Source organism: Mytilus galloprovincialis, chromosome 5, assembly GCF_965363235.1.
Source record: "Mytilus galloprovincialis chromosome 5, xbMytGall1.hap1.1, whole genome shotgun sequence".
Taxonomy (NCBI): domain Eukaryota; kingdom Metazoa; phylum Mollusca; class Bivalvia; order Mytilida; family Mytilidae; genus Mytilus; species Mytilus galloprovincialis.
In genome coordinates, this window is record NC_134842.1 from 36,890,569 (window position 1) to 36,911,297 (window position 20,729).

The 20,729-nt window shown below is 33.1% G+C and overlaps 1 long non-coding RNA gene across 1 annotated transcript; it reads right to left on the bottom strand.

Annotated features, from left to right (window-relative positions):
- Positions 1 to 935: 935 nt before the first annotated feature.
- Positions 936 to 3,066, bottom strand: LOC143074473 (uncharacterized). Its single transcript, XR_012977878.1, has 3 exons — positions 2,979 to 3,066; positions 1,906 to 2,117; positions 936 to 1,241 (listed from the first exon to the last, which is right to left on the bottom strand). It is a non-coding gene; the product is annotated as an uncharacterized LOC143074473 (long non-coding RNA).
- Between the last annotated feature and the right edge of the window lie 17,663 nt (positions 3,067 to 20,729).

The window sequence follows — 20,729 nt, forward strand, 5'->3', positions numbered from 1 at the left end:
TCTATGTATTAAAATTTTTCAGATAATAGGCAAAAAGACAAGGCAAATGGTACAAAAAATCGTCATTTGTGGTCTATAACTCCTGTAAGTAGTCAATTAATGATTTTATCAATGTTGTTGCGTTTATCAATCTTGCTGATAATGTTTGCTATTTAACGTTTCTTTCTGTCAATTATAGTTTTTAAGATGATATGTATTATCATTTAAGTAGGGCAATAACTTCTTCAAGGAGTCGTCTGACACGTTTTGACTGAATGGATAATGATAACTTCTCATAAGTTCAAACAAATCTTCCCTATTTTTAGTACTTTACAAGAAAGATAACCGAAAATACTTGCATTTTTTCCCTTTGTTATTTTTTTTTCTTTGGTAGCCATATGAACTGACAGGGGGATTCACGGGGCATTTTTGTTACCTAGATACACAAGAACTTATGTGCGCAAGTTTTATTTTAGCCTAGTAGTTTCAGAGGAGGAGATTTGTGTTAAAATGAATATGAGACGGACGCCCATTGATAGCAGTAGCATACACATGACATCTGGACAAGGTGAACTACAACAAACCTTATACTCAAAATGGAGTGAGACACGATGTGTAGATATGGTAAGCATTTCCTGTTATACACATTCAGTCTTGTATAAACGTTACAAGAAATATTTACGACATTTCTGCTAGTTTCATACTTGGAGCGACAAATGTAACATAAAATCAAAATGACTACGCAATCTGTAACGTTACTGACAAATAATTAACGTACATGTTATGGAAGAAATACGTGTGTCAAAAAGAAAGAAAAGCAGTACCATTAGTTTAACACAAAGTTATGAAGAACATGTACTGCCCTCAAGTTATAAGATCGAACCACAAAGGTACAAGTAATATACCTTTCTTCACCATTTTGTTAAGTTTTAGGTAGACTCAATTCATTTACATACGTGTATAAATAAACCTATCATAGGTAGTACATCCTTCAGCTACATGCATCTCATATTGTTTAGATGTCTCATCCCAATAACAACATTTACTCTCGTTGAACGGTAACGCCGCTTGTTCTATGTTCAATAACTGGCAGGTCGAATTCAATTTGTTCCAAACGAACAGTTCACATGGAATTCCATTTTCAGTACTTTCATTGCATTTCAGTAAACAATCGGCTAAGCTGTTTAGCCTGACTTCAAATACTATGTTTAACCCTTGGCCAACAGGCCTCACGTTTTCAAATTGGGTGTAGTAGAATTCCTCTGAAAAATACACATTAAAAAGGCAAAGTGAATTGTCGTCCTTAAAAATGGTGTTGGTTATGGTTTTAACTAGAAGATAAGAAGCGCTTACGTTGACCGTAAAATTGGTACTGTAAATGATACTAACTTATACATGCATTTGTGTAAGTGTAATTTGGTTCAGCATGATTCAATTGACAATGCTACATAAATTTATTCAAAGGCATTGCAAGAACAGACAATTTATCTTTCTTTTACTTTGTTACGAAAACAATTGCAACGAACGCAAGTGATATTCGTTTTTTTATGTGAATTATTTTTGTTAAGTCATTGAGTGATACAAAAATATATTCCATCGGAATTCTATTTGAAATACATAATTATCAAATACTTCTTTTCACTGGTTCTATTGAATAACACTAAATCGAATCCATATCGTATAACGGTAAATAACTACAACTGAACAGATATTAATTGACTACAATCCAATTGTTTCAAAAATACTAAATGTACCGCTGTGAATAAGTCTGAAAATAGACTGAAAAAATCCCAAACTGAAATTGATTAAGAAATGAATTGTCTAGTCTTTTTAAGAGCTTTTCAGATTAAAATAACTGTTTCAGATCAATATTAGTTTACTACTGTCTAAAATAAAGAAGATAATATGACATTAACAAACATATACCTGATTCACTTTCACAGATAAAACTTCGACTACTGTTTAAACAAAAGTCAGACATCCAGGTTAATTTGTTGGGCTCTAGCGGTCTCTCTATAACAACGTATGCACAGTAATTGCCTCCAATGTCAGCATTATATGAGGAACTATTTATTGGCAATAGTGAAACGGTAGACACATAATTAGACGTTCTATGGTATGTCCAGAAAGAATTTATCCTACAAAAATATAACATCCTAAACATTAAGCGTGTTTTTACGAAACCCAATGTCAGGAATTAATTTTCTTTTCTCAAACAAATCAACTATTTGGCAGGTAACAATGAATGAATATGTTATTGGGGATGAATTTTCATTTAATTACATTCTAATCTTGTCATGCTTATTAACTTTCGAGTTTGTTGTCGAAGTTTACCAAATCATGACATTGATAAACAATCAAAACAGAGCCCGTGGAGCACGTGAGAAAAACGTTAAGGGACAGAGTCATGATATTTTTTTTTAAATCCATGCGTTCCCATTTGTGTATTTAACTTTTCCCTAACAGCTAGTTGTTAAATTATTTGATGATTTATTTTGTTCTTTGAAAATCAGTTATTATCATTTACCTTCAAGTGGACGTTTGTTTTCATCATTTCATCACGGTTTTTCCCTCGCACAATCTGTGCGATGGCCGAAGTTTTAACAAGAGGTCTCATAGTTAAGATTACTGCACATGGGAAAATATTCCCGAATAAGGGTACGGGAAGACAATAATTTATAGCATTACATTGATGAAAATTTTGATAATTTAGTCATTCAAGTATATAAAACATATTGAACTTTTTTTTTAATTTTAAGTTTCGTGTGGCTTTAAGACTTACTCTAATTTTAAATATTACATTTACTTATATTAGGAGATAAGTGTATGAAAACAATCAAAAACCGTAAAAGTGTGGCCAACAAAATATCATACTCATTTATAATTAAGGTCAGTTACCAACCAAGTGCACACAATAATTTAAAAATAACGTTAAATTTAAAATGCTTCTGTTCTACATTACAAAACTGATTTTTTCTTTATTAAGTTAAGTTACGAACCTTGTATTAGACCAGTATCCTTTAACCAATAAATAGTCTAGCTCACCATATGTAAACGGTCCGTTTTCTAGCATAAGAGAGCTATTTCTTTCTTCACAAAAATCATTTGCATCTGTCCAGGTTAAATTGGCTATATATAGTGTCATAATCTTTTTATCTGAAAAAAAAACATTAAGTCAAAAAGACATTAAGTTATATTAAAATATGATGTATTTTCGTAATGTTGTTGTTAAGCATAACAACATTAGAACAATTTACTGAAAGCATCTTTTAAAAACTTGGCTAGCAACGTGCATTAAGTGTCACTGGTAAATGCATTTTAGTCTTAAACGGTTATTTTGATCTAAAAATCATCTGAAAAGTCTGATCAACAAACAGGTTTGTCATTTTCAGTCTTTCAGTCAAATTTCAGACGTAACTACTGCAGTATGCTAGTATTCAATACGGTTTAGATAATTTGCTGTTAATTAGGTAATGTTCAGTAGCTTCTCAGACAATTCAGTATAGTGTACAGGTAAATAACAACTATTCAACATTCTATACATAGATTGAAAATATCTTGATTGACTGAAAGCGAATTGAATGAACAGTAATGCATTTACTGCAGTGGATATTTCTAAAAATTGACTGAAAGGGCTGAAAATGTCTGACTTATTATTTTTCAGTTTATTTTTTACTAACGAGTTTGAATGTCACTTTGATATGTTTTTCCCTGTCTTTTAAGATAAAAATGACCGTTTCAGTTTAAAATTGGTTTAATAGTAATTATGTTTAGACATTTTTATCGAAATCGCGCCAAAAACAGTGTATTTAAATTCTATTGATCGATATCTGGATCGTGTGTGTGGGGGGGGGGGGGTATGGGTGTGTGTGTGTGTTTGTATTTGTTCGTTTGTTTGTGAGAGAGAGAGAGAGAGAGAGACAATGTGTGGGCGACATCATCTTTCTGTACTGACTCATGATAGAATATAAAATTGAGAATGGAAATTGGGAATGTGTCAAAGCGACAACAACCCGACCATAAAGCTAACAACAACCGAAGGCCACCCATGGGTCTTCAATGTAGCGAGAAACTCCCGCACCCGGAGGCGTCCTTCAGCTGGCCCCTAAAAAAATATGCATACTAGTTCAGTGATAATGGACGTCATCCTTAACTCCGAATTATACACAAGAAACTAAAATTAAAAATCATACTAGACTAAAAAAGGCCAGAGGATCCTGACTTGGGACAGGCGAAAAATGCTGCGTGGTTAAACATGTTTATTGAGATCTTAACCCTCCCCCTATACCTTTAGCCAATGTAGAAGAAGAAAAAACACACAACAATACGCACAGTAAAACTCAGTTTAAGAGAAGTCCGAGTCCGAGGTCAGAATATGACACAAAAGAAAATAAACAAAATGACAATGATACATAAATAACAACAGACTATCAGCAGTTACTGACATACCAGCTCCAGACCTCGATTAAACTGATTGAAAGATTATGTCTTCATCATATGAATATCAGGTACAATCCCTCCTGTTATGGGTTTAGTATTATACCATCATGAATTATATGAGAAGAACATAACCCTTGTCATGCCAATAGGTTCCACTTTGTAAATACAGCTGTTTCTTAAACCACGCCTCTTTTGGGGAGATTTAGAATATTCATAGAAAATAAATTTTGTTTACATACTGGTTCCCAGTTCTGATCTGTAGGTTGCATCTCATAGAGACATAACTCGGTAAAGTTACCAGAAAATATACATGTGAATATTGTTTATATTGAAATCTATGGTAGCCCTACAGTCGAGGTAGGGATAGTTAAGAAATTTAGTGTTAGTTTAAACTCTTAGTAGTTCGGGGCATATAAACGTTGAAAATTTGCTGCACAGCCCTATATTTTGACCTCTGAAAAAAATAGTAGTGCATATGAACTTTCCATTCTAAGATATGATTTTTTTCAAAACTTCTTAGTAAAAGTGGTACAGTTTTAGCCGTAAAGGGAGTTCCTATTGGAACATTTATTGTCAATATTTACAGAAATGCAACCAATAACTGGTTTAAGAATAAATGTGTTTAATTCCGATGCAAAAACCCTATAAGTAAATCAATTTAAAGTCTTAATATTGGCTTATAACAAACGGGATTTAAAACTTGAATATTTTTTTAACATAGTCAAAATAATAAGAATCATACATAAAAAAAAAAGGTTCAACGTCAAAAAGTCACCAACCACGACTGTCATTATCGGTTAATTAAAAAAAAAATATCGTGAAAGAATCAGTAACAGTAGTAAAGTATTTCGATAAGATCATGACAGATCAGGTATAGGATCGTATGACATAAAAGTAAACACACATAATTTTGTTCATTATATGAATGACTAAATTACTTTTCTCTGAACACTTTCGTTCTATTTTAAAGTTCAAAATGGCTCTCAAAATAATTTTGCAGTAGCTTTATCAGAAAATGGGTCAAAATTTGAATATATGTGTAAATTTGGTATTTGGTATTTATGATCGCGAAAAACTTTGTACGACTTTTTTTAGATCGTAAAAAGGATCGTAAAAGATCCGTTGTCGCTTATTTGTAATTATACAAATTTATGAAACTGTTCAATAATATGAAAATTTATAATGTTATTATTACAGCAAAAGACTGGACTTTTAATTGAGTTTACTAAAAGGTTTGTTTTTAGAAAATAAGGTGGGGTTTAATTGCTTACATCCACTTCATTTTAATTCTGGAGGATAGTGGTTTCATTGACAATCATACCACATCTTCTTATTTTTGTATTGACGGTTAATTACACTCAAAACAAATACGTTCTTATTAAGATATCACATGCTTCAATCAATTATAAACATCATTGGTAAAATACATTTTATTTTCTAATGATAACTATAAAACAAATGAGAAGATGGGGTATAATTGTCAATAAGACAATTATTTATCAAAGACCAAATGACGTAGATGTAAGCATTTGTATGTCACCGTGTGGCTTTCCACGATGAGCAAAAACGTAGTCTTATCTGGCCACGCATTGCTTTCGAATTAAAAATAACGCGTTACCTGGCCTTTCACAAACAATTTCGATTGAAAATCAACAAAATCCTTCTTTTAAAAAATAATCTTAACCATTTTAATTGAAAAACATTACTTCCATTTTACTGTACTATCTGACAAACAACGAATGCAATTTCAAATAAATCATCTTTTGTTACAATGTGATCATAGTAGATCTAAAACTTTCTATTTTTTTTTAATCATTCGCTAAATGTTAAGTATCACCTCTTTGTTTTTTGTTAAGTACTGAACAAAGACATATACATCCGAATAGGAGCAAGAATATTTCATATTATGACATCTAAAAGATAAAAGGCTTGATTAATACAAATTTACGTTTGTCTTCTCCTTTTTTACTGTATTTGTCACAAACAAGATATATGCTTTCCTCTCATCATTAAACATGATATGTGTTTGAAATATCATAAAAAAAATCACATGATACATAACTACCTTCAGGAAATACTATATCGCAAACCAATCCGTGACGTGCATTGCTGTCGTTGCATTCGTCTGCCTCCCATCCAATTATTTTATTCACACTCTCGTACACAAGGAAAACGCACAGCAATAACGACGAATCTTCTTTGATGTTGTCAAGCGGAAAGTTGTCATAATACCTTTGTGCTTTAACAACTGTGTGGTTACTCACTTGATGGGCTGTCCAAAATGTGATGTTGCTATGATAATAAACATGAAAATAATGAATATTTAGATAAATAATGTTAAGATATATAAAATGTAGGTAAACAATATATTTCAATTTAGTGTCATTGCCATGATGCTTAAATCTTTGATGAGTTTCAGTGAATTTGAAATTAAGGATACTATTGATACATGAAGGACTGCTTCATACCTTGATCTTTTCCTCAATGTTGACACAGATGGACGACTTCACACTAAAATCTATGACAAACAAGATGATTTCAACTTCCCAATTATCAAGTTCCCATTTATCAGCAGTAACATACTCTCTGTTTCGTCGTATGGAGTTTACATAACTCAATTGATACGTTATGATCTTGCATGTTTACACTATACGGACTTCATATGCAGGAGTGTGCTCCTTACGTAGAAACTGCTCCAACAGAGTTATGAGGAGGAAAGATAAATGAAGGCAACAGTAGTATACTGCTGTTTAATAGTCAAAATCGATAAAGCGAAAACAAATCCGGGTCACAAACCAAAACCGAGGGAAACAAATAAGAGGAAAATAACGGAACAACGGAAACACTGAACTGCAACAACACAAACGCCAACATACATACATGTAGAAACGGACTATCTGATAACAACTGCCACATTCCTGACATGATAGAGGACATTTTAAGAAAAAAAACTGTGGGTTGAACCTGGTTGTATTGCTAGCCAAACCTCCCGCTTATATGGCAATGTTAAAAATACCGCTATAATGACAACATTACGTGACCGGAATACAGTACTAATAAATGCAACAACACTCAGGACAGAGAAATACATAAAAAAAAAAATATAATACTACATTAGAACATGTAAACCACAGAATAACAACGGACACCTCCCATGAATTTACGACAGTACATCAGGACACCACAATAGAATTATGAATTGTTCGCCAAACGAATGTATCAAAGCTTCAAAAAGTTACATATTTTTTTCTGACGTCACAAGTGAATTTCTAAACATTTCTAAGTTTTTAGCAGCGGTATACTACCGTTGCCTTTATTTGTATATATGTAAATATATATTTCAATTTTAAGTGAATAGTAAATCATCCGACGTTGCCATAAAAATTAGAGAAAATAATCATGAGTTCTACCATCACTTATGGAGGAGGTAAAAAAATCTATCTAAGACTCTTGCAATATTATTAAACATTTGACGTTTTAATTTTACACAAGTATTCCCTATTCCAAACTAATATACAAATTAAAAGAGTTGGTCCTGCTTTGTTTCATAAAAAAGAATGGCCACTGAGATACAAGTGTATTGTCTTTGGGGGGATAAATCGTACTTCACTAAAAAAATCACTATGATTCAAACAAAAAATTCTCTGAAACTGTGTTTTTCAACAAACAATCGGCATTTCCATGGGAACAAACTGTGTCCCTCTTTTTTGCCGATTTGTTCCTTTATTCATATGAGGCTGACTTCATACAGGAACTTCTAAGAAAGAAAGAAGTTAGCAGTATCCTTTAACTTTATTTTCTGCCATATGGATGATGTTCTCTCACTAAATAATTCAAAATTTGGTGACAATGTTGAACGAATCTATCCCATCGAACGTCAGAAGAAGGATACAACAGATACAGTTAAGTGTGCCTCATATCTTGACTTACATCTAGAAATTGACAATAAGAGTCGGTTGAAAACAAAACTTTACGAAAAAGGAGATGATTTCAGCTTCCCAATTGTGAACTTCTATGTAGCAACATTCCAGCAGCGCCTGCACACTGTGTATATATCTCCCAGTTGGTACGATATTTAAGGGCTTGTATTTCCTATCATGATTTCCTTGGTAGAGGGTTGCTGCTCACATAGAAATTATTAAACCAAGAGTTCCAAGTGATGAAGTTGAAATCACCCCTTCGTAAGTTTTACGGACGTCATCACGAGTTGGTTGACCGTTTCATAGATGATAGCGAATATGTTCCTTATGTCGTAACTACAATCCCGTCCCCTTTTCCCGAATGTGACCTACCGAATTAGACGAAGTACCGGGTTTGTACTAACATGAGAAACATGACAGGTGCCACAAGTGGAGAAGGATCTGCTTACCCTTCTAGAGCACCTGAGATCACCCCAGTTTTTTGGTGGAGTTCGTGTTGCTAAGTCTTTAGTTTTCTATGTAGTATTTTGTGTACTATTGTTTGTCTGTTGGTCTTTTTGGGTTTTTTTTTCCATGGCGTTATCAGTTTATTTTCGACTTATGAGCTTGAATGTCCCTCTGGTATCATTCGCCTCTCTTTTTCAGTAATGCTCGAGGCCAAAAACATTTTGAGAGTCAAAAACCTAACACAAATTTTGAAGAGCTGATAGAGCCTAAACGAACCAAAGTTAAAACCAAACTTAGGGAAATTGTGTAGTGTAGTATTTAAAAGAATAAGGCTTTAATGAGGTAATAAACTTATCTAATGACTTTTATCCAGATCAAATGTAATGTACAAACATACAATTCATGTTAAAGAACTCCCAAAAAATAATATTAAACTTTCTTATTCCATAAATGGAGCCAACGAAAAACACAAATTAAAGTACTGTGGTTATGCATCATCATCTTATTTATTATGCTAGCTTTGCTTAAGCATATACCTTTATTGTACAAAAACGATATTTACCATCCGCAATTTATATCTTCGTACATATACTGAAAGTCTGCTCGTACACTAGGAGATACATATACAAGCCTTCTACTTAGAGATTTGCAATACTCATATCCTCTCCGCCATGTCATCTGTTCTTCTACTGGTAATACTGATAAAGGTGATTCCACTGTAAGTTAAGTACAAAACGCTGGTCTATATTTTTTATTCACTTGCTTTAACTGATGCAAAGACAAAACGTGTGCTTACTAAACATGTATCCTTAGGTTCAAATTAACAAAATTAATAAGTTAGTTGTATTGACCGATGTCTTTCTTCATTCAATGAAATACAGACTATGCTCAGCCTATTAAAAGGACATTAGCTACGAGATATACCAAAAATTAAAAAAATGATTTGTTTTTGTTCATTAATGAAAGTGAAATAGTGAAATAATAATTCGCTTATAGCAGCTATTTTGGTTCAATTTTGTCAAAATAAGATAAGAAACGTCGCTGATGAATTATTCACTAGCAAGTGAATAATTCGTCCTCATTGGACCCGTATGCATGTGACCTTCGATTCAACCCCTTAGCTAGCGACAGGTTACGCATAAACTAGGCGTGTTACAAAAGGAAATAAATGTCAACATTGAAGGTGAAACAAGGGTAAACCATTTGATTGCCTGATTCGATCCACAACAACTCATTCTTATACAGGGAAAAAACGATGATTCTAATATGACGTGCTTCTTTCGCTTTGTAAGCAACACCGTGATAACGTGATAAAATTCTCGATATATCTATACTTAGCGCAGACTCCGACATGTATATAATAATTGCTGTTAAAATATACCTCCCACGGTAAACCACATGTATCTTAACCTATGTGCAAACGCTTTGTCGATTTCGCTGTGTTGAAAAAAAAACCTACAGAACCTTTATTCTTATTCTGAGGCATAACAAAAAGAATTAATGCATTGGAGATCGGAAAAATGTACAAAATCAAAATAAATTAAAATTCCGCGAAATTCTATTATTTTTTTTGGCGCATTAACGTCGTTTCAAAACATGACGTCAGACCAATGAAAACGCCACAGTTGAAGGTTTTCCCACTGCGTTTACTTTCTAAACTCGGATAATATTGCATTAAAATAAAGTTTTGAGGTAGGTGTTGCTTTTTTTCTATTCTATTGCATTATTCGCAAATCTAATGATTTCAGCAAGTCAACATGGCGGCTCCTTGGTTATAAAATGCCAACAGTGATGACGGTAGCTTACGAAAAAGAAATGTAAATTAAACAAGAGGCTCTCAAGAGCCTGAATCGCTCACCTTAATTGTTTTGGTTAAATCTCTCATCAATGATTATTTTGGCTTTTCAATTTATTTAAATGTTCTTTGAATCGTCCTATTTTCTTCAAAAGCAAAAAAAAATCATTTTCTCCTATGTTCTATTTTAGCCATAGGAGCTATGTTTCTGACATACAAGGAAATGAAATATAAAATTTATACCAGATACTCTGAAACTCATTTAGCTTAAGTTTGGCTGAAATTGATACAGCAGTTTCAAAGGAGAAGATTTTTTAAAGTAAGTCAACATGATGAACAAATTGTGAAAAAAGTCTTTAAAGGGCAATAACTCCTTAAGGGGTCAATTGACAATTTTGGTCAAATTTGTGCAGGATAATCTAAGGAACAATCATGATAAGTGTCATCCAAATCCATTCAGTAGTTTCAGAGGAGAAGATTTTTTAAAGTTAGCAAATGTGATGAACAAATTGTGAAAAATTGTCATTTAAGGACAATAACCCCTTTAGGGGTTAATTGACAATTTTGGTCATATTAACTTATTTGTAGATCTTACTTTGCTGATCATTTTTGCTGTTTACAGTTTATCTTTATCTATAATAATATTCAAGATAATGACCAAAAACTGCAAAATTTCCTTAAAATTACCAATTAAGTGGCAGCAACCCAACAATGGTTTGTTTGATTCATCTGAAAATTTCAGGGCTGATAGATCTTGACCTAATGAACATTTTTACCCCGTCAGATTTGCTCTAAATGCTTTCGTTTTTGAGATATAAGCCAAAAACTGCATTTGACCCCTATGTTCTATTTTAAGTAACGACGGCCATGTTTTTGACGGATCAAAAATCCAAGCACACACTTTGTGCAGGATAATCTAAGGAACAATCATGCTAAGTTTCATCCAAATCCATTCAGTAGTTTCAGAGGAGAAGATGTTTGAAAAATTGTTAACGACGACGACTACGGACGCCAAGTGATGAGAAAAGCTCACATGGCCTTGTAGGCCAGGTGAGCTAAAATTCAAATGTTGGGTTTAAGAATTAAAAGAATCAACCATATTTTTCTAGCGGTTATTTAAGAAATGATTCATGCAAGCTACAGATTTATTAGATTTGTTTTACATTTATCTTACAGTGTAGAACAGCCACACACACGGCATACCTATCCTCGCTTCAGTTTTTTAATGACCGTATTTGTCCTATTAGAATCGAAATAATTCATGAAAGCCATAGATTTGTTGGAAATTTACACATAGCCTGGGCCGTGATATTCGACAAATCTAAGGCTTCCATGAATTATTTCTTAATTAAAATATTTTTTAACCTATAATATGAAATCAACAGACCTACACAATCCATTTCCACGTGTTCACGCTATCTGTTTATTTCCATGTTTATGTTTACATCAGGTTGAATGACCGTCGGCAGTCTTCGGAGGTCACCTTGATTGTTAATTTGATGGCGTTTAGACTAGAATACACACGAAATGCTGATACTTAATATCGAGTCCATGCATCGTAAATTTTTAACTTTATACTTTTTATAGTTTGGATATACGTTTTATATAAATAAGAATAAGTGGTATGGGTGCCAATGAGACAACTCTCCATCCAAGTCACAATGTGTAAAAAGTTAACTATTATAAGTGGTCACAGTACCGCTTTCAACACGAAGCCTTGGCTCACACCGAACAGCAAGCTATATATAAATGGCCCCAAAATGACTACTGTAAAATAATTCAAACAGGAAAACCAACGGTCTAATCTACATGAAAAACGAGAAACCAGAAACACCTATGAACCACACCAACAAACGACAACCACTGAACAACAGATTCCTGACTTAGGACAGATGCATAAACATGCAGCGGGTCTAAACGTTATAACAAGCGCCAACCTTCACCATAACATAAGACATTATTGTAACATTACAATATAAAAAGAAACACTATGAAATATCAATTGAAATGGCTTAACTCGATCAAAAAGACATTAAAACAAAAACAAGTAAATAAACACTGAACGAATACGTTTGATCTATGACACAATATAAATACAAAACGCAAGTGCCTAAATAAAATCAAGTATAAGAATTTGAGTCAAATCGGTGAACATGAATTTAACAGCTAATGCCCCTTTAAATAACCAATATAGGCTATACTTGTATAATACTTTCCAATCTTCCATTCAATTTGAATGGCTATGGCAGTCACACATAACGATTGATTTGTTCTTACATTCTATGATGTCAAAATCATGAATTATGTGTTGAACAGGCAGATGTTCGTAGTTATCTGTAACACAGATATTCATGTTAATCAAATCATGATGGCATCTGTAAAATGTTCGAGGTGTTGATTTACAAATTAGAACCATTGGTTGAAAGGTAAGAAGCAACCTTTTGTGATTTGAGTCGCAAGGCCTAAAAATCATGTTTTTATTTATATATTCCTCATGTCGTAAAGTTAATGCGAAAACAATTGAAAAAAGTATCGTGTGTCGTTTAGTTGTATTTCTCAACATCTCGACGCCACATTCTTAATGATAGTCAGAATATGAATTGCACCTTACTTGTATGTGGTTTCCCCTATGGAGTTAAAGGGAAATATACAATCACCACCCTGTGAATTATTCAGTAAGATTACCTTTACTTATACTATATAACAGAACATTGAGATCAAAAGTGAATGCTAGCTTTTTTTTATTTTTCTCTAGGACATTTGTATTAAAACTATCTCAAATAAATAAGAAGCGATCTATCATAACGAGGAAGGTCTAGTGCTTAATAAAAATGTCTAAACGTCAAATAAACGTAATAACTGTGTTTTTATTTCAGTTTTCAAAAGCAATGTTCCGATGATATCAGCTTCCAACATTTTGTTAAAAAAAATCTTTATATCGTATCAACATTTTTAAATACGAGCTTTCATTTTGGCGAAACCTATCCTGTCGATAAAAAAACACGCAAAACATGTCAGAATTTACGCTTTTCGTTTGTATAAAAAAAAAGTGGAATAATTCTTGCAATCTTACTTTAGGGATGGTGAATACGTACTTAAAGGTAGTAAAGTCAAATGTCTTGGCTATTACCCAAGAGGAAGACCACAGATTTTATGTGCGGATTATACAGATGTTTTTATGATGAATTTCTAATTCCCACCACATTTAGATTACAAAATCACATGTTTTGTGCAGCGGTACATCATTTCTGTTTACAAATTGAGTTCAATTGATTACCTGAAATTTCCTTTAAAACTATTAATATGTTCTTGAAAAAAGAAGGTTTATGTGATGTAAATTAAGGTGGTACCCAACACTTTCACTAAAATTAATTTGGCTCGTTTAATTTTTATAAAATTTTGTCAAAGCATTTACTTTGACACTTTAACAAAAATATAAAAATTTTTAATTTTTTGAACCAACCGTTTTGTCAGAAAAATTACACTGGTTATATAGCAGATTGACAAACACCAATTTTGATCATTGAGAAGCTTAATATTCCCTTTACAACACAACGTAATTAAAACGTTTAGCTGATTTTACAGAGTTATCTCCCTGTAGTGTTAGGTACCACCTTAAGGCGACAATAGTTAACGGATGTTCAAATCTCGTAAATCGATTAGGAAGAGGACAACCGGCAATACTCCCAGAAGTAGGTAATAAGGGACAAAAGTGGGCAATATGAATTACGCAGAGACAAATCATGATAATCAACACAAACTATTGGAATGGAATGAACTCGAAAAGGAGTGAGAACTGATGCATTGACAAGTTAAGAGTCTACTGCTATGTATGAATCATCCGCCATTCGAAATTGTAAAACATGTACTAATAGAGGTCGGTCATTTACAAACGTATCAACCGTATCGTATACGTTGACGTATCCGCATCTGCAGTTATATCAAAAACTATTATGCGATTCCGAGCTTATTAATAAGACCATGCTTCATTTAAAAAAAAAACTAATTTGAATCGCTTCGAAACAATCAAACATACACTTTCAATATTTGTGATAGTGGTGTTTTGTAAAACAAAAATAAGGTGTTCTATCACAACTACTTTTACATGCCCTTAAAAATGAGCCAATTTAGGGCAGGTACACGAATATCGTACACAATCCTTTAATAATTTAGTTAAAAAATATTTCAAGATCTTATATGAATAAACACAAAAAAAATCAAATGTAATACTTATATACATGTAAGGAACTTTGGATATTTTTCATTTTATCATAAAAGGTAATAGAAAGTACTGAGTATCACTCTATTTGTCAATTAACAATTTGGTTCCACGTGAGCACAAGTTCATACACAAACAAACGATTTTACCGTATTCACTCCTATCATGCCTGTAAACTGTTCCAACTATCCAGAATATCTTTAAAAGTAGGGTTAGGGAGCTACCATTTGATTTTTTTATGGGGGCGGGGGGGGGGGGGGGGGGGGGCTAGGATGAAATTTGAAAAAAATGGGAGGACAGGATTTTGAGTAAAAAAAAAGGCAGGATGAGTAACTTGGCAAAAAAAAAGGCAGGATGACAATTGTTGTAAAAAAAGTCAGGATAAGCTAAGAAAAAAAAAGGCAGGACCGAATAGACTGAAAAATAAAAAGGCAGGACAGAGATTACAAATAAAAAAAAAGGCAGGACACAATTTTTCATCCTAGCCCCCCCCCCCCCCCCCCCCCCCCCCATAAAAATCAAATGGTAGCTCCCTTACATATTCCACAAAAACTCGATATTTCCTTATTGTTTTGTAAATTTCTGCATTAGAAATTAATCAGTCGCCTATTTGCATTATTGAAAGTACATAAAATTAAAAGCTCGGGATCATATACTGTTTTTTTGGTATATCAGCAGATGCGGATACGTCAACGTATATGATACGGTTGATACGTCTTTAAATGACCGACCTCTAATACAGGTATAGTAGAGATTTCCAATAAAATGACATACGTACGTAACTTGACGTGCGGACCTAATGGGACTGGTTATTACCAACCATTGAATTTTATTCAATACGTCGCTCAAGATTAAACAAAGTATTTCAAGACTTTTAAAATCACACACTGGAATTTTCGTCCATATGAAATAATCTTATCATGACGAAAAATGATAGAAATCTTCATTTTTTTTTATCACGTGGTTCTCAATATTCCCGCCTTTACTTTCACTGACATAAGCTCACGTATAAACACACGTATCCCATACTTATCATAGTATTATGTACGATTATGAGTATCTTTCATGGTTTTGATAATGACAATTATTTGTCAATATACTATGCAGATGAACGCCCCATTATACTTTTTTTCTTTCTTTCTTTATACATGTTATAGTTTATCTATCCTTTATTATATTTGTTGCGGGAAATATATTTAAACAGATATTTTTTTCTTACAATTTTAGAAATATCAAAACCAGAGTTTGTCAGAATCTGTCTCTTTATAAAAGTTGAAAATTGAGATAAAACTATCGCTTCCATTTAATTTCTAAACAAATGTATTTTTCATTTTAATTCAAAAAATTTTGATTAAAAAAATCCCTATATATGTTGTTTTTTAGAATTAAGGTATGTTTGATTATGGATTGTTCTGTATTGATTTGTTTAACGAGAATGCTATCGGAGTCCAAATACAAAAGACATTTCCAGGCAATTTTTGTTATATCCCTTGAAATAAATTAACTTATAGTATTTTATCTATTTTATTGATAAAAAACTAAAAGGAGGTCACCGAATTCGTTTTACTGAATAAATCATTAACGGAAATTAAGTTAAGAAACAATGAACAACATGAGATATGATTTCATTGCCAGATGTGGATCCAGGATTTTGAAAAAGTGTGTGTGGGGGGAGGGGCGGGGGATATAGGCAACGTTAGAAGTGGAACAAAAATACAAGTATTATTAGGATTTATGGCCATATATGTAAGTGTTCGTTGCATATGTAATTTACATATGCATATTTAGGACGAGAAGATGAATATGAACAAGACTTTGTATTATACTGCAGGAGGATATTTCATCCTACCCGGACACATGCGTTTGACCCTGGAATGACCAATCTTTGCTCTAACTCCTGAATATTGCGTACGTGGCAGAGAGGCAGTCAATTTTTGAATTGAAACGGGCAAGGATCGAGCCCAAGACTTCCCGCACTCGAGCAGTGGTGTAGCTTTCATTGACGCAATGAGGCAATCGCCTCACCAAATTTTGACCATTAAAAAAGAGAGGATAAGAGAAGTATATACATTGTCCGTCATAGTATAAAGTACACCGAGTACCACGGTTCAAAACGTTGATTTCTTTCCTCCTTAATCCCTTATTCCTTATTATTAACGTCTTGAAAACGTTCTTTGATAAAGTGAATGTAGATTCAAATATCTTTTTTAAGTAACAGACAAAGTATACCTCGCAAAAAAATGATTCAAATAAGAGATCATAACTGTGAAACTGATATGATGCTTGATTTTTTTTATATACAACGAACTTTTTAACGAAATTTTCAACAGACAATTGGCATTCCTACATTTTATGTAGATCTGTTCTACCTTGGTTAATATAAGCAAGACTTCATAGTTCACCCAGTTATTATCATCCATACATTTTGAAAAAAGCTAAACGTATAAAGTTCAAAGACGTAGTTAATCTTAGATTCAATATCCCCGAATCTGCACAAAAGCATTTTAGAGGAGGTCGTACATACATGTATAATTCTGTCAATTATTTTTGTTTTGAGCAGGACCTGTCTGTAACTGAGAATTAATCCTTTAACTAGCAGTTTCCTTAAAATCTATTGATTTAATGCGCACTAGAAAAAATATTTCATGAAAGAATTCCACAAATCTGGATTTTTTATAGATCTTTTTGCCAGTGTGTTACCTATCAAAAGTATGATCACCTACACCTATTTTGCGAGTCATATTTTCAATTAACCGCTCAATCCCTATTGTCATTGACGTCTTTTAACCAAATTGAGGCTTTGACTGCCAAGATTCAAATTATTTACCTCACCAGAAATAAAATCCAAGTTACGCTACTGTCGATTGATTGATAGCTGGTTGCTTAACGTCCAGTGGCAAATATTTCATGTTTAATTAACGTGTAGAAAGAGTGGTATTCTTTCTACTAGAGGCATCGAATTTATCGTCCCGACTCTGACCGGACGGGACTGCATACTTGTACATCCCGCACAACCAAACGGACTCCCCACTTTGGCAATGGTTTAACTGCCGATCGGAACAGAACCAGCAGTGACCATATTTCTATTCCCCCGATCACTTTTGATTGTTACTGTCGAGGCGAGCTCGCGTCCAAAGAGGCAGTTGTGAACATGTACGTATATTAATCAAAACATTTGCAACAAGAATGTGTGGCCGTAAGACACCGTGCCCTTTCACATGATCATATTTCCATGTTCAGTGCACCACTTAATCCGGATCAAACTCTAATTTGGTATATAATTTTAAACGTTTTATATTTTGAACAGAACGAAGAACGGACCAATGCACAGACCAGTACATATGATATCCCCTTGCTATAAAAAGTTGGTCATACAACTAAAATGATCACCATACTTAACAAAACTACAATCAAATATTCCGTATATGTCCTTATTTCATACGTATTTGTATAAAGGGAAACTTCGCAAAAAAATCAAAAATTGATATTATGTTCATTCAGTATAAAAATGCTCAAATTCATAGTTATTTAAGTTTTATTCCGCTAGATAAGCGATCACCATCGATTTTAAATTTAGAGTATCAATTCTCTGCGTTCGGCCATTTTGTCTTCTTTCCCGATTAATAACAACAATATGTCTAAAAACCACAAAAGAACAAAACTACAGTACCGATGTAGTCGTAATTGCGTGTCGATAACTTGTCAATCGTACCGTTGTTTCATCCGACTAACTAACTTGATACTGAAAATTTTCTTATTTTTTTTAAATTACCATGGTCTGTTGTTTTTAAACTGTTGATATTGGAATTAGGTAAAAAGTCAAAGTTGAAATCATAAATAAGTGTTTCGTAAAAATTGTTTTCGAAAATCTAATTTATTCATAATTCTTTAAAGTAATAAACTTTTTTCAAATAAATTCTGATCTTCCCTCATCTGATCACCAGCATGGCTAAAGGTGTCCCCCCCCAAAGATATTACTTCCAAAGGTATTGTGAGGTGACATGTCCAGGTATTCAAGCGATTTCCTGTCGGGCTTGCAAGTTCATGCATCGTTTCACCTCTGCAGGTATTGATCAGTGTACACGGCGGATAACTTATAACTTTCCATTTTGAACTATCAGATGAATAATATACAACTCTGTCTTACTTGTCATTACTAAACTCATACGCTTGTTTATAAATAACATTTCTGGTGTAAAGAATATTATTCATAAAAATATAAATAATACCCAAAAAATAAGATTTGATGAAATCAAAATCTATTTAAATATTTTTTCCAAGGGTGAATTTGGGAAAATGTAATATAAACTCATTGTCAATAGTGAAGGACAGATTGGAACATACCAGAAATATTGATTTAAAAAAATGTACGCACTTGTCGACGATTCGTTTATACGACTGGGTAGAAAGTTACGGACCTATAGCGCAATTTAAAATATATACATGTATACATTGAACATAAGAAAAAAACATATATTTTGAATAAATTGGGGTAAAAGTTTTGTAAATAAACTAGTCCACGTATGCCAACAGTATGTAATCATCGAATGTCGATAGACTATTGTATACCAGAAGAAGAAGAAGAAGAAGAAGAAGAAGAAGAAGAGAACCAATTTGATTTAAATACAGGTCGATGTATAATTTGCTTTGGTTCATCGAAGTTGTGGACATAGTAAAATCACAGATTTATATTTCAATAAGATTGTTCTCGAACAAAGGAAGGAATTCATCATCACAATTGTTATATATGCCACTGGACGAACACTAATTATCCCCAAGGGATGTGAATATTTTGCTGGGAAACTATTGAGTATCAAAGTTTCAAATTAATTTCGGGATTTATTTTCTTTCTTGGTATTCAAGGGAAATATGACATTAAATTGGTTCTGTCTTTTTTTTTAAACATCGTTAAAAAGATGTGTGTCTAAGGTGGACGCCACAAGAACCCTGTAATACTAGTACGAGAGTATAGCATGTAAACATTCCTTCTCAATAATATGGTTGTATTGGAAATCTTTTCATACAGATTGACAACTCATGGTCCGATATGCATGTAATATTTGCCACACGACGCCCATAGTTCTTTCTACGATCATCATCTTATTCTTTGATATTGCTGTAAACATCGATGGTTCACACCCAAACAAAATAGGAGTAATGTACCTTCAGAGCTTCTCCGTGGTATACACTTGTGAAACTTAGTATATAGACGAAATTTCTGTATTGAAATGAATCTACATCTTTAAATAACGATTTTGAGTAATCACCTTACAAACCAATATAAACGTATGGCAAGATATAACCATGAAGGAATTTAGTTTTTGTCAGAAGCAAGAACTGATCACTATCATAAACGTATACGTATATATGCATGCAGTTTCAAATATCAAGAACAAGCGGTCGATGTCGATAGTCCGTTTTCTAACTGTTCAGAGTTAGACATGTCACTTGTTCATTCTTGGAAGCCTTCATATTCCCCGTCCAACGATGGGAACTCTTTCTGGTTGTGTTGACTATAAATGCTTGTATGGTAATTCTGTCGTTTATCTGTACAAGTGGTTGCATTTCCTCTCCTTTCACAACAACCAAACTAACGAAACGCTACTAGTCTGCTTTCTCTAGAGCTCATCCTCAATGGCGCTTATACGACAGGAAACTTACATGTATACTTATAATGATTGTTTCAAGAACAACGATGTATGGACGAACTATTCTAAATTCGTCAATATCAGTTATGCATGACTAAAATATAAGTTTTATTACAACTACTGTATTACATATTTGGATTAATGACGGCTATCATGTTCAACATTTAACAAATATTATCATAGAATTTTAAAAAAAAATGTACAAAAATCCTCAAAAAAATAATGCCTTAGCTTAGATCATTGGTATTCTTTTCACAAAAAGTTCGTGTAAATGATTGTCA